Source organism: Planococcus citri, chromosome 4 (genome assembly GCF_950023065.1).
Source record: "Planococcus citri chromosome 4, ihPlaCitr1.1, whole genome shotgun sequence".
NCBI lineage: Eukaryota > Metazoa > Arthropoda > Insecta > Hemiptera > Pseudococcidae > Planococcus > Planococcus citri.
In genome coordinates, this window is record NC_088680.1 from 16,281,706 (window position 1) to 16,296,630 (window position 14,925).

The 14,925-nt window shown below is 34.4% G+C and overlaps 1 protein-coding gene across 5 annotated transcripts in view; it reads left to right on the forward strand.

Annotated features, from left to right (window-relative positions):
• Positions 1 to 14,925, forward strand: part of LOC135844178 (zinc finger protein 582-like) — a 30,384-nt gene that overhangs the window by 4,005 nt on the left and 11,454 nt on the right. Inside the window, exon 1 of one of the 5 annotated variants that reach the window (XM_065362319.1) lies at positions 13,110 to 13,853. The exons of the other annotated variants lie outside the window; for them this stretch is intronic. The gene's annotated coding sequence lies outside the window, so the exon portion shown is untranslated. Of the gene's footprint in view, positions 1 to 13,109; positions 13,854 to 14,925 lie in introns of those variants that run through there. 5 annotated transcript variants of the gene reach the window in all.

A 14,925-nucleotide genomic window follows, 5' to 3' on the forward strand; every position in this document is an offset into this window, starting at 1 on the left:
CTTTTTTCAAAAAGTGTTGTTTGTTTTAAATTGCCAAAGTCTTGCGTTTTACCAAAAATTGCGAATAGATCTCATTTTTTTTCTAAAAATGTTGAAAAAGTTTAAAAGTCATGCCTTTTGCTGTAGAACTGTCGACGTTTCGCTTTCTGCAAAAAATCAAGAACTCTTTTTACTTTTTTCCAAAATTTTGTCAAATCTCGTTATTTTGACAGAAGTACTTACTCGAGTCTCAATCTAGTTTTTTTTTGGATTTTTTTTGAATTTTGATTTTTTTCAAATTCACTTTTGTTTTTATTTGAAAGAAATTTACAATTTTTTTTTTTTTTCAAGATTAATATTTCTGATTGATTGATTTCCAATTAGGTAACAATTACGATTATGAGGACTATAATCGATTTTTTAAATGTAATCAGGAGGTCTGAGAAAATTTTACCCCCCCCCCCCTCCCTCCCTCCCATCCTCAAAACAGTCTAGTTGTGATTTTTTGCAATTGAAAATTATCTACAAAGAACGATCTGTAGAGCAAGAAAAAATATGTAGGAACATTTTTCATTCTGAATTTTTTTCTCAATGAGGGAAGAGGGTGAGTCATCTTTTGTGCTCTTTTTTGTGTCCTTATTCAACATGAAAAAATGAAATGATTTCTATTTTTTTAAATCTTCTTTTTGTGGTTTTTTTTGCTCGAAGTTCAAAAATTAATTTTAAGGGAATGTTTTCAAGCATGAAATTCGGTCACTTAAAAAGTGACTAAGTCACTATTTCACTTGCAAGTCACTTTTTGTCACTATTTCGGCGAAAATGGTCACAAAATTTTTTTAGAAGATTTGTCGTGTAAAAAAGAAAAAGTGCAAAATTTTAGGAAACGATCAATATTTTTCATGAAAATCCTTCAGAATCATTAAATCATTACTTTAAAAAAATTAAAAATCAACTGCTCAACATTAAAAATGTGAGACCATGTGATTAGATAGAGCTGATATTTTCTAAACCGTACAAAGGTAGATCGAAAGATCAGGCAAAAGTTTATCACCTGTCAAAATTTCAAGTGCTAAAATGCCTTTTTCGATTTTTGGTGAATTTTTGAAAATCAAATTTTGGCCAAAAATGAGGAAAAAAATCAAAATTTTACCAAATTCAACTTGAAAACTGAAATTTGGTATATACCCTATTTTGGACCTACCAAATCGATTGGAAACTGTTTCAACTCGTTTTGAGCAGTTCTGGAGCTTCCAGCAGATTTTTGAAACTCGAAATTTCCCAAAATTTCATCAAATGGAAATGGAAAGCCGAAATTAATTCTGCGAACTAATTGCAATCCGCTACGAAGTCGACTGTAGGTAGATTTCAAGTTGTTTTGGAGCCTCCAGCGACTTTTTGAAAATTACTGGAGTCACCTGCAGATTTGTGAAACTTGAAATTCTCGCAACATTTTATCGAATGGAGTTAGCAAGCTGAAATTTACTTCGCGAACTAATTTCAATACGAGATGAAGCTTTCAGCTACTTTTTGGAAATTCCAATTTTCCAAAAAACGCCATAAAACCTTTCAAAAAGTCGCTGGAGGCTCCAAAACGACTTTAAACCCACCAGCAGTCGACTTCGTAGCGTATTAAAATTAGTTTACTGAATGAATTTCGGCTTTCCATCTCCATTGGGTGAAATTTTGAGAAATTTCAAGTTTAAAAAATCTACTGGAGGCTCCAGTAATTTTCAAAAAGACGCTGGAGGCTCTAAAACGACTTGAAATCCACCTGCAGTCGACTTCGTGGCGTATCAAAATTAGTTTGCGGAATGAATTTTGGCTTTCCAACACCATTTGACAAAATTTTGTGGGAATTTCGAGTTTCAAAAATCTGCTGGAGGCTCCAGAACTGCTCAAAACGGGTTGAAACAGTTTCAATCGATTTGGCGTGTCGAAAATAGGGTACCTATATCCCAAATTTCAGCTTTCTTGGTCAACTTAGTAAAATTTTGATTTTTCCCCTCATTATTGGTCTAAATTTGATTTTCAAAAATTCACCAAAAATCGAAAAACACACTTTAGCACTTGAAATACTTTTTTTTGAGGACAAGGGCTGGATTGACGGGGGGGGGGGTGCAATAGATCCTTATGCGGGCTTCCCGACTAATAATATACACTTATTTCTCATTTGGTCACTTTTTCTCAAATTTTTGGTCACTTTTCTGCTATTTTTCGGTCACTAAAGTCACTAAAAAAATAAGTCTTTCTTTTTGCAGAGAATTGCAAAAAAGTCTCATTTTTGTCATAAAATCCATTTTTTTTTTAAACTGCTACTTAGAAATTTTCTCTTTTTTTTTAAATTTTGTTGTTTTGTGAATTGTCAAAGTCTTGCTTTTTTTACCAAAAATCACCCAAAGGTTTCACTTTTTTAAAACCAAAAATTGCAAATAAATCTCATTTTTTACTAAAAATTTTTAAAAAGTTTCACCTTATATGTCAAAAATGACTGAAGTCATGCCTTTTTCTAGAACTGTCGACGCATGTCGTAATGAAATCTCGCATGTCAGAAAGGTGACATGGATGACACGAAAGTTTCCACCTTTGATTTGATTTGATTGATACAGGCCTCTCCATTGACTTATTCCCTACCTACCTTTCTTCAAACTACTCAACTCCCTATCAAGATACACACATTGAGCTTCAAACCCACCAAGAAAAAAATTCAAGCGACATAATCTCTTCAAAAATATAACGTCGTCATTGATTTCCTCCACAAAAAATCCCCCCTTCGCTTTGGTGCAAAAAATTACACCAAAAACTCGTAATTTTTCGCTTCAAATATCACACCCGCAGATTCGATGGAAAATTCCGCAATTGCTACGTCATCGGGGAATACAAACGAAGGGGTTTCTTTACCCGGTGTAAGAGTATAAGAAAATGGGGTGCCGCGATGCCGCGCCGCGCCGGTTGCGTTACGCTTGGTTTCGTCAGGAACTATCATTTTCTATAATGATGAGAAACTGCAGCAGCCTCCGAATAGTAAAAGTTTTGACGTTGGAGTGGTCGGGGTGAGCGAATTTCACATGTATGTAGTTTTCATTCAGAATAGACCGACTTGAAAATTCCCAGAATCAAGTACCTAAAATGGTGCTAAATACTACAATGGTCAACGAATATTTTCGAAATAAAATTCACAAAATCTCAAAAAAATAATCCACAGCTCCAAACATCTTTAATAAATGACTGAATTTCATCGCTACAAATGAACTATACTTGAAGAAATACGAGAACGACTTCAAATATTGAATCATTCCATTCATTTCGCACACGTCATTTGTACGTAAGAGGTATTTGTTCCCTCCTCCTCGTATCCTTCTCTGCATCGAAGTCGTCTTATACCGATCCATTTTCATATACCTATCATGAAGAATAAGAAACTCTAGATCTTGGTCAGCGAAATCACATTACAACAAATCTGTTCAACTACAGTCACTATTCCATTAGCTTTTCCAAGAAGTACTCAGAATAATATTACAGCAGGTACCTATTCTATTCTTAGTCTCGAATTGTGTATTTCGTTGCTTTATTAGGAAAAGGTCGTAACTACATGAAAGTTGATTTCTCAGAATATGCATTTTAATTTTTAAAGAGCATTCTATCAAGTACACTTGATAGTTTTAGATGAGGTAAGAGAACATTTGGTTATTGCAATCAATTTCCTGCTGATTTCCAAAATAAACATCCTGGTAGCACTGATTTTTCATTTTTTTATTTGAGGAACTCTGAACTGAAAAAAGTAAAATTCAACAAAGGAACTTTCACCTTAAGTCAAGCTTTTTTCATCAAAAGCCCATAAGAATTACACAGGAACGATATCCTTAAGGTGATGAGGTTGATTTTCTGCAATTTATCAGTGAAATTATGTGAAATTATGTGTTTATAATGACTTTTCTTACCAACAAATTACAAAAATCAAAAGAAATAGGTTCAATCTGAGAAACAATATCATTTAGAACCTTTTCATTGTAACGGTTTTGAAAACGTGTATTTAAAACCATTTGTTTTCGGCTATTACGAGAACAAAAAACATCGAAATTCAATTTCAAGTGTTGCATCATGTAGAGGACAAAATTCTCTTTCTTATGATACCACTATCTCATTTTTTATAAAAATTGTAGTTACGACCTTTTCCTAATAAAGCAACGATTTGTATTTTACAAAGCAACTTGTAAGATCTAATGGTTAAAAAAAAAACATTCACTGAAACTGAAAAAAAAAAAGGTCACTCGTGTCCTTATTCCTTTTTAAACGCCTGGGTATTGTTCTCAATGAATAGACTGGTATAAGCATTCGTATTTCGTTGGCGAGTTGGTGACTTCGACTAATGCTTCGACTCCTCGAGGGGTTGATCTTTCTCTTTTTTCCCAACAAGGTCAATTATTTCACAGTTACGAAGGTAAAAAAAATGTTAAAAGTACCGTTATGCAATTCGTACTACAAAATCTTCCTCCGGTAGAACGATACCGTACTAAAATGTAGCTTCCAACGTACCCCTTGGTTCGTGGAAATACCATCGTAACGTTTCTTTGATCCGTCCATCTACGCAGAATAAGTCTCCCCGACCTCGTAATAATAACTGCGGGAGGAAATTTTCATATTTTACAGCATTCGATCGGGATCGGCTGCAGACGAAGTGATATCGATTGGCGAACGGCAACTCCAACTCAAACTCGTAGTATGTGATTTAAAACGCAAGGCACAGGGGTTCTAGCCTGGGGCACCCGAATTAAAACACCATCCACTATCCAGAGTATAGAGAGGGGCGGAGAGGTTGGGTTTATAAAAACGGAGGGTTCCGATTCCGAATCCTACACGATGCTTGCTGTCGGTGTCGCCTCATCACAGCTTCGACACGAGGGTTAATTTTAGAATATAACAAGAGGGTAGCCGATTGCGATCCCCTGATATTCTTCCCAGACTGTATAGCGAGTGTGTTTGTGCGTGTGTGGGTTGGACAGGGAGGACGGGACCGCGATCTACCCTGTTCGAACCTTTTTTTTTTCATTCAGTTTTCGACTTGGACGAATACTACTACGGGCGTATCGTATGTAGATGTACAACTTTCTCTTCTAGGACGTGGTCCTGGTCATGGTGTTTGGCCCCTTCGTCGTCGTCGAATCCATCTCTTCTCCGTGTGAGTTACAGTCATCACCGTAATAGTGTATCGCTTTTAGTATCATTTTAGGAGACTCAGGCGAAGATTTCGATCCTTGTATCCAGCGCAGGTGGTTCGTAATGGATGAAGAGTGCAGTACAGGGTGCGATGGTAATCTCGCCGCCTCGTTAGGAGAAATTTGCCATATAGTCTATACGTAAACGGTAAAAGCTGCGAAGAAAATGAGATATCTCGGTTCCCCTTTCGATGCTGTCTCACAGAGTTGTTGACGCGTCGAACGTGTTTTCTCTCCAATTTTCAATCCATATCGCTCCCTTGCTCCTTTTACCTCGAAGGCTTGTGGGTTTTTCCTTTTCGTTCTTGTTGGGCAATTTTTTTCTTTTCCTTATGAGGTCATTGAAACGTAACACGATGAGATTTACGAGTTTTCGGCTTCGATTCGGCGGCGTCGATATTGTAGTCGGTGGCTTTAAGCTTCTTAGTCTGTCCATTCGACGAATATTTACGGTTTTGTAGACCGAACGTACCTATTTCAACTTCTAAGCATTTAAAAAATCGATTATTCCATTCGATAAAAAATATTACAAATGGGACTCAATTGATTTAGGGGGTGGGTGGGGGGGGGGTCCGGAAGGAAAACTGGAACTAGAATCTAGTGATTTCGTAATTCGTACAGAATGTTGAAAAAAATCATTCTTACAGCGTCATATTCAAATTGGATTAGGGTACAAGTTTATTTCGTATCATTTCGAAAATTATTATTAAATAACTCTTTCGAAATCGTTTCCGGTGTCATAGATCAGCTTTTATGCGAGTGAATGCCGAAACGATATCGAGACTATTTTTCACTTCATTCTTCGAAGAAATATGTCGTCCATATTTTAGAATACAAAAACACGTAGCTCGTACCTATTTTCTTATTGATGGTTTGATTAGCTAGATAAAAATTCTGTATCGTTTAATCGAACATTGTTGCTATTTTAAGACCAATGGATGGAACAGGAGCGAGGGGAGGAAAGGTGATAAGATAAAAACACCACGAAGCACATAATCATTTTCTCCAAGCATCGATAGGTAATAGGTCTTATACCTTCTGAAGAAGATTTTCAAGAAACTGATAATGCAAAGTGGGTATGGTTTGTTAAGCATTTTGGGGCGCTGAGTCGAAATTTGTAATCTGACCATTGTGCCTTATTTTTGGGTATATTTTTAGAGCGAAAATTTTCGATTTTATTTGTAATTCATATAGTCCGGCATATGACAATAGGAGTAATTGCACCCCCCCCCCCGCCGATCCTCCGGGACAACTTTTTTCTTAAAGGGGACATCCTAAGGAACATTTTAAAGCAAACTTGCCGAAAAAAAAAGTTGGCCTTACTTACAAAATGGCGGCCATTTTGATTGACAGGTCAGTCAAAATCGCAGATTTTGCGTTTTATCATTAGGACTTGCACGAACATTTTCAAACTTTACAAAGGTAGACTGAAAGATCATGCCAAAATTTATCACCTGTCAAAATTTCAAGTGCTAAAGTGCGTTTTTCGATTTTTGGTGAATTTTTGAAAATCGAATTGGGCCAAAAATGAGGGAAAAAATCAAAATTTTACCAAATTGACCGAGAAAGCTGAAATTTGATATATACCCTATTTTCGACATGCCAAATCGATTGGAAACGTTTTCAACCCGTTTTGAGCAGTTCTGGAGCCTACAGCAGATTTTTAAAACTCGAAATTCCCACAAAATTCCATCAAATTGGAGTTAAAAAGCTAAAATTTATTCTAAAAACTAATTTCAATACGCTACGAAGTACTGCAGGTGAATTTCAAGTCGTTTTGGAGCCTCCAGCGACTTTTTTGAAAATTCCTGAAACCTCCAGCAGATTTTTGAAACTTTAAATTTTCACAAAATTTCATCAAAATGGAGATGGAAAGCTGAAATTTACTCAACACTCCAATTTTAACACCCTCTGAAGACGACTTCAGGTGGGTTCAAGTCATTTTAGGGCCTCCAACGACTTTTTTGAAAATTACTGGAGCCTCCAGTAGATTTTTGAAACTTGAAATTTCCCCAAAATTTCATCAAATAGAGAGGGAAAGCTGAAATTTACTCTACACTCCAATTTTAACACCCTCTGAAGACGACTTCAGGTGGGTTCAAGTCATTTTAGGGCCTCCAGTAGGTTTTTGAAACTTGAAATTTCCCCAACATTAATTTATCAAACTGAAATTTACTTCGCAGACTACATGGTGGTTTCAAATGGTTTTGAAGCTTCCAGCTACTTTTAGGAAATTTCAATTTTCCAAAAAAAATCATACAACCTTTCAAAAAGTTGCTGGAGGCTCCAAAACGACTTGAAATTCACCAGCAGTCAACTTCGTAGCGTATTTAAATTAGTTTGCAGAATGAATTTCTACTCTCCATCTTGGTTTGATGAAATTTTGGAGAAATTTCAAGTTTCAAAAATCTACTGGAGGCTCCAGTAATTTTCAAAAAAGTCGTTGGAGGCTCTAAAATGGCTTGAAACCCACCAGAAGTCGTTTTCAGAGGTTGTTAAAATTGGAGTGTTGAGCAAATTTCAGCTTTCCGTCTCCATTTGATGAAATTTTGTGAAAATTTAAAGTTTCAAAAATCTGCAGGAGGCTTCAGGAATTTTCAAAAAGTCGCTGGAGGATCCAAAACGACTTGAAATTCATCTGCAGTACTTCGTAGCGTATTGAAATTGGTTTTTAGAATAAATTTTAGCTTTACAACTCCAATTTGATGGAATATTGTGGGAATTTCGAGTTTTAAAAATCTGCTGGAGGCTCCAGAACTGCTCAAAACGGGTTGAAATTGTTTCCAATCGATTTGGCATGTCGAAAATTGGGTATATCCAAAATTTCAGCTTTCTCGGTCAATTTGGTAAAATTTTGATTTTTTCCCTCATTTTTGGCCCAATTCGATTTTCAAAAATTCACCAAAAATCGAAAAACGCACTTTAGCACTTCAAATTTTGACAGGTGATGAATTTTTGTATGATCTTTCAATCTACCTTTGTAAAGTTTGAAAAAGTTCGTGCAAGTCCTATGTTAAAAGTTAAAACGCAAAATCTGCGATTTTGGCTGACCTGTCAATCAAAATGGCCGCCATTTTGTAAGTAAGGCCAACTTTTTTTTTGGCAAGTTTGCTTTAAAATGTTCCTTAGGATGTCCCCTTTAAGAAAAAAGTCGTCCCGGAGGATCGGCGGGGGGGGGTGCAATTACTTCTATTGTCATATGCCGGACTAATAGCTTTTAACCTCTGTTTCCTCGTCCTCAAAAAAAAAAAAAATAACACAAAACATTCCCTCAAAATAAATTGTTTGATCTTTGAGCACAAAACAAACTACAAAAAAGATCTAAAAAAATGGAAGTTATTTCCTTTATTCGTGTTGAATGAATTAAGGATGATAAGGAAGCAGGAGTTCATGAGATTGCCCTCCCCCTCACAACCAGTTGAAGAAAAAAATTCGAGAATTAAAAATGTTTCCCATTTTGTGCTGCTTTACAGATAGGTTTTTTTTTGGAATTTTCTATTGCAAAAGAGTCACAAACTGAACGTGAACTGATTTGAAAAAGGGGGGGGGTGTGAATTTTTTTTAGACCTCTTGAACATATTTAAAAACATCGATTACTCTTCATAATCAAATTGAAAAAAAAACGAAATTTTTGTAAATTTTTCCAAATAAAAACAAAAGTGAATTTGAAAAAAAAATCAAAAATCAAGAGATCAATTTTCAAAAAAAAATCCAAAAAAAGGCGACTTTGGTTACAGGAAAAATAAAAGTTACAATTCGCAAGCAAAACATTTTATATGTAATCAGAAAAAAAATATCAAAAAAAACTTCGATCGAGACTTTAACAATTTACCGGAAGGGCATTTGAAGTTATGAGTCTATGTATCAGGCGATCTGAAATTTGTAGGTTCGTGAAACTTGCACCACTTTTGGCCCCCATGATTGCCAACATAACCCGATATTTTTTTTTTCAGAATCATCACATTCAAGGTTGCCAAGTCCAATAATCGAAATTTCCCAAAATCAATTTTTTCGATTTTTTTGAATTTTTATCCAAAAATAATGTTGCAAAAACTACCCGAGTATGAATTATTAATGAAGAATAAGTTATTATTATTAAATTTATCACGTTTCTTAACAAATTTGTTCAAGGTGAAAAGAGTTGATTTTTCCAGCTCAAGCCTTACTTAAATTTCAAAATATGGCACAAATCCTCCAAATGTGGGCCAATTGTTGTGAATTTGCATTTCGACTCCCCAAAACATACCTTTCAAGAAAATCAAAAAATTTTTTTTTCAATTTTCACTGTAGTTGCTTTATTTTTTTGACCTCAGATTTAGGGTCAAGAGAATCGTTCGCGAACGTTTCAACCCCCACAGTCGGATTCAGCACCCTAAGTACCACTAATCTCCACCATAAAAAAGATATCGATTTTTTGGACACTAAGCTGGTTTTCTCGTGACAGATCACATTTTCTTTCATACGTAAAAGGCATTCATCAATTATTCATTATTTTTGTAACTACATTATTCAGTTTGAATAATTTTCTCATTTTTGGAATTTGTTTGAAATTAGGCCAAGAGTTGAAAGGCTCGTAGATGGGATAAGAAGACATTTCCTTCTGTAAAACTCAATTTTTCAACTTCTGAAACTTTAATCGAATATTTTCAATTTTGGAAATAATTTGTCAGCTGGTGAGCAAATTTATGTGTTCTAAAATTATTGAAAACAGTCGAAATTTTACTAATTGGAATTTTTTTTTGATTAAAAGTGAGAAGTTGAAGAAACCTGTACTTACTTCAGGTTTTCTAAAAGTTCTATTTATTCTGTTTTCTCTACTTTTGTCGTGCTTTTTGCCCATGTGTCCTGTCATCCTGTTTTTTGTGCTGTGTATTTTTTTTTCAGTGTTGCCAAAAAAAGTATTTTTCTTTAAAGGAAAAAAACAGTTTGCCCAAGAAGGTCTTTATACATATTTTGCTCAACTTGAAAAAAATCTACTTTCTCGTCAAAATTACAAAAATTCCTTTTTTTAGTCATGAACTCATGATTTTTGCAACGATTGCGAAAAATCCTGTTTTTATACCAACATTTTCAGAAGTCCTAATTCTGAATTCTGATTTTTACTAAAATTGCAACAATTGCAAAAATGGTCACAAATGCAAAAAAAAATCGTTTTTAAAACAAAATATTTCAGTTCCAAAAAGTCTCCATTTCTCCCAAAATTGCAAAAATGGCGAAGAAAAAATGTTTCTGTTTTTATACCAACAATTTTGCAGAGATTCTTGATTTGTTTTTTTTTTTGCCAAAAATTTTCAATAAAATCTTGATTTTTGCTAAAGCTGCAAAAAAAGTCTGGATTTTTACAAGAATTACTAAAAAAACACGTTTTTTCCCCATGTTTTAGTCAAACTTCAGGAAATTTCTCTTCGATTGTCGTATTTTTTCAATATTGTAATAATTCTTTTTTATTCCCATTTTTTGTTGTTTTTTTTTCGGTTGGAGGGGAAGGGGGGTAGCGATAGGTGTGTCTTGGATAGCAATTTTGAACAATCCCCATCACTAAGAATTTTAAGCATTTGAAAAAACTTGTGTCGTATTTTTTTTCTCTCATGTTTGAAATATGAATAAAGTGTTTGATTGAATGAGTTGAACCGAAAAGAGAGGTGAGGGTAAGAGGGTTAAATGTACTTTAAATTTTTAAAATTGAGATTTCATTCGAAGTTTCAGAGTAAAAAAAAATAATGTCTACCTATACACGAGAATTTATGTCCGATTTTCTGTTTTGACCTCAATTTTTGATCGAAGATTCCCGCTTACTTTGAACTCCTCTCCCTCCTGGTCCAAATAGCCATTTTGAAATTATCAAGTATGCTGAAAAAAGTAAAAACTGTTTTAGAGGAATTTTTTTATTTTTCTTTTAAAAAAATTCCCAATTTAATTTTTAAACTAGACAGCTAAGCAAAGCTTAGCTGCAAAGTGTGCGTAGCTAGCTACCTTTTCTACAGCTATAACCGTTATTACATCTAGGTAGTGCATAAGTGAATCAACCATGTCACAGTAATGAGAATTTTTGAAACTCTGACTTTACTCTCACTACTTCAAAATAATAATTGTTTTTCAGTGTTTTCATATTTTCCAAATTACAATAGGTATTTCAGAATAATTTATAAGCTTGTATTGCTTCTAAATTAAGAAATTTCTAGTTGTTTTTCATAGTTTGCAATGTTTTAAAATTTACAAAATTTCAAATCAATTTCCCGAATTCCCCATCGCTACAATTTCATAAAGTTTTCAATAAATTTTCAGAATTTTGCATTGCTGCTGAGTTAGGAAATTTGAAATCAATTTTTAGAATTCACATTGCCTCTAAATAGTCAAATTTTGAATAATTTTTCAGAATTCTTATTGTCTTTAAATTAAAAAATTTCAAATTCAATTTTCAAGTTCATATTGTCCACAAATTGTAAAACGTTTACTCAATTTTTGGAATTTACATTGCCTCCAATTTTTCAGAATTCTCATCTTCTTCATAAATATTACAATACTTATTTCATATAATTTTCAAGTTCACATTATCTGCAACTTACAGAACTTTTAATCAATTTTTGGAATTCTCAGTGTCTCTAAATACAAATTTTCATATTATTTTTTTTAGAATTTCCATTGTCTTCAAATTTATAAATTTTCAAACCAATTTTCAGAACTTGCTTTTTATTCTAAATTAAGAATTAAATCCTTATAAAATATGTTAAAAATTTGCATTGCCTCTAAATTACACGAAAAAAAATATGGGTATAATTTTTACAAAAAAATTTAACTAAATACTGGTATTTAGCACAATTAAGTACCAGATCCCATTCAATAATTTTTACTGTAATCGTATAGTAAAAATTACCATTTTAATAAATTTTGCTATAGGTACCAATAGTAAAAATCATTTGTTTTAATAATTTTTACTGAATCATGATAATAAAAATTACATGTTTCAATTGTACAAAAATTAGTTTAATTACTCATTTTGAAGTAATTTTTAAATTATAAGTAAAAAGTTGAAAATTATTCATGTCAAGGTAATTCTTACTATACTTATGGCTATAGGTAGACAAAAAATTAATGAAATGAATTTTTAGTTAGCAAATGATATCATAATTCCTAACTCAATTTCAGCATTATTTTTGCCCCATTATCATGTACTACATAGGTAACTCCACAGCATTTACCTATCCAATTTACCTACGAAAAATCTGTCACCTACCTACTTACCTCATGGGGATTCGAACCTGGGTCCCTAAATTTCCTATTCCTACCTACATGCCCTAACCACTCAGCCACGAATTCACTACGAGGGTTAGGGCATTAAAATAATATATTTGTTTGGTAAACGCCTCACCAAACCACTCCCACTTGGAATTTACAGCTAACAGACCGGGGGTATACCAGGGTACAATGAAACACAGCTGGTGATGGAATAGACTGGGGGTATAGCAGGGTACAATGAGCGGCAGGTGTTCTACAAGTCCCCTTTTCCCTTTTTTAGGATTTAATGTATTAAAATAATGAACTAAAATTGCAATTACTCAGCAATTACCCATCCGAATTGAATGAAAATTAATCTATTCCCTCCGCCTTAATGATTCTCAAATGGTGTCCAATAGGTACGAAAAACGGTTGGATACTGGATAGCTTAAGAGAACATTCATTGTAATTGAAATTTCAATTTCTCAAAGCGAAACCAAAAAAGGAATTTTTTTATTTTTGTTTTAAAAAAATTCCCAATTAAATTTTTTGAAAATGTCATCGTTATTTTAAAAATACATATGTATTATTTATTAGAATCTTATTTTTGCAATTGTGTAATATATTTAATCATTTTTATGGAGAAAAACTGTCCTTTTTTCTCTTTTAAATCCTTTCCTTGTTCAAAACACTCTAAAATGATATTCAGATCCCAAGAAAAAAAAATTCAAATCTCAAGAAAGGCAGGAATTTTTACGAAAACGAAACAATTGCGAAAAATTACGAAATACTTTCCATATAAATAAATCACGACGTAAATACGTATAAACATTAGAAAATCTAAAAAGAAAAAAAAAAGACACTCGCTGAGAAAACAGGGAGGCTGGTGGATGAAAAAAAAAAGAAAGAAAGAACGATACAAAGATGAAGGCGGAGAACTATCTTTTCTAAACTCAATATATAGAGAGTACGAGTAAAAACGATGGGGAAATTTTCAAGATCTTTCTCAGTCGCTTCGACCCTCTTGCTGCCTGCCTTTGCTAACCATCCCCCCCCCATCCCATTCCATACCCTTCTAGTATAGCGTTTCTCTCTTCTTCGTAATCGTTACGATCAGTGGGGGTCGCACTGGCAAGTCTCCCTTCAATATTCGTATACGTAGATTCACAGTTCCCTGTTTTTTCGTGTACCAGTCTCATTCTTTAGTTTGTGACGTTAAAGTATTGGACGTGGTTCGTGCCTCTGTAGTCTCTGTACTCGTGGTTCGGTGTAAGTGTTGAATTTACGAGTATTTCGTTCGTCTTGTATGTGCAGTGGATACGTGTTCGAGCCTGATACTCTTCGTTGGTAACGTCGACCTTTGGTTTATTCTCTTCGTACGTGTGCTAGTCTGTGTATTCGTCTTTGATGATCATTTGGTGCCTTTGATGAGATTATTGAAACGAAGTAAGTAATTGCTTGTTATTTGAGAGTGATTAAGAGGATCGTATAATGGCTTTTAGATGGCCACGTGATAGTGATTAAGGATTGTAGAATACCTTCCAGGGTTTTAGAGGGTCGAAAGAATCGTGCAAAAAAGATCAATTCTCGAGATTATTCCTTCGTTTACTTCGAAGATCTTCATTCTAACTCCTATTTCGATCATTTTCCCAACTCCCTTAATGCAATTATTCACGTACTCCTGGAAATCGTAATCATAATGATGAGCTGCCCCTGAGGACACTCTACACACCACGATTACGTGGTTTGCACGATTTATCACAGCTCCGAGTTCACTTTTTGCTGTAAAGGTGATGAAGTATGCAGGGGGTTAGGTTAGATTCGCGAGCGAGCTTTTTACCATAAATATAGGAAATTTCAACGAGATTACCCGCAAGAAGGGTGGATTTTTTCGCGACTTGTTCGACGTGCTCAGTGTATCGAAAAGGCTAATAGCTCCTGAGGGATTTTACGCGCCCTTATTTTTGGATTTACTTTCGTTGCTGGGGTTAAATGGCTTGCTGGGTATGGGTAGGTTTGAATTTGAGCCGCGTATTTTTATACCTATCCTATGTACTGTACTACTTACGTACTTGTGAAAATATTCATCTTATATATCGATTATATTCTGCGAACTCGTACGGAATTCCCAAGTACGTATTTGTCATCGTGGCAGTTTCAATGGTATAAATGGTGAAGTTCGAAATTGCATCCCTTATCTTCGTTTCTTCATCTGGCTCCATGTCGAACCTTTTAGAGCACCTGTACGAACCTGTTGATTTTATTGAGATGATCACCTGGTCTCGAAGATGATATTTCGATCATAGAAGGTAGAATTTTGTTCCTATAGGGTTAGTGACCCTTTTCGAAATGAACTACTGCGAGAAACGTGTCAAATTTCAGATTGACAACTCACGTGATCGGATTCTGCATCCAATTAACAACACAAAACGTTCTAATTGTGAATCGTTGGGGATTCCTGGTTGCCTTGGAAACAAGGGCGAAGAACAGCTTCAATCATTTGGTTCATTAAATAAAT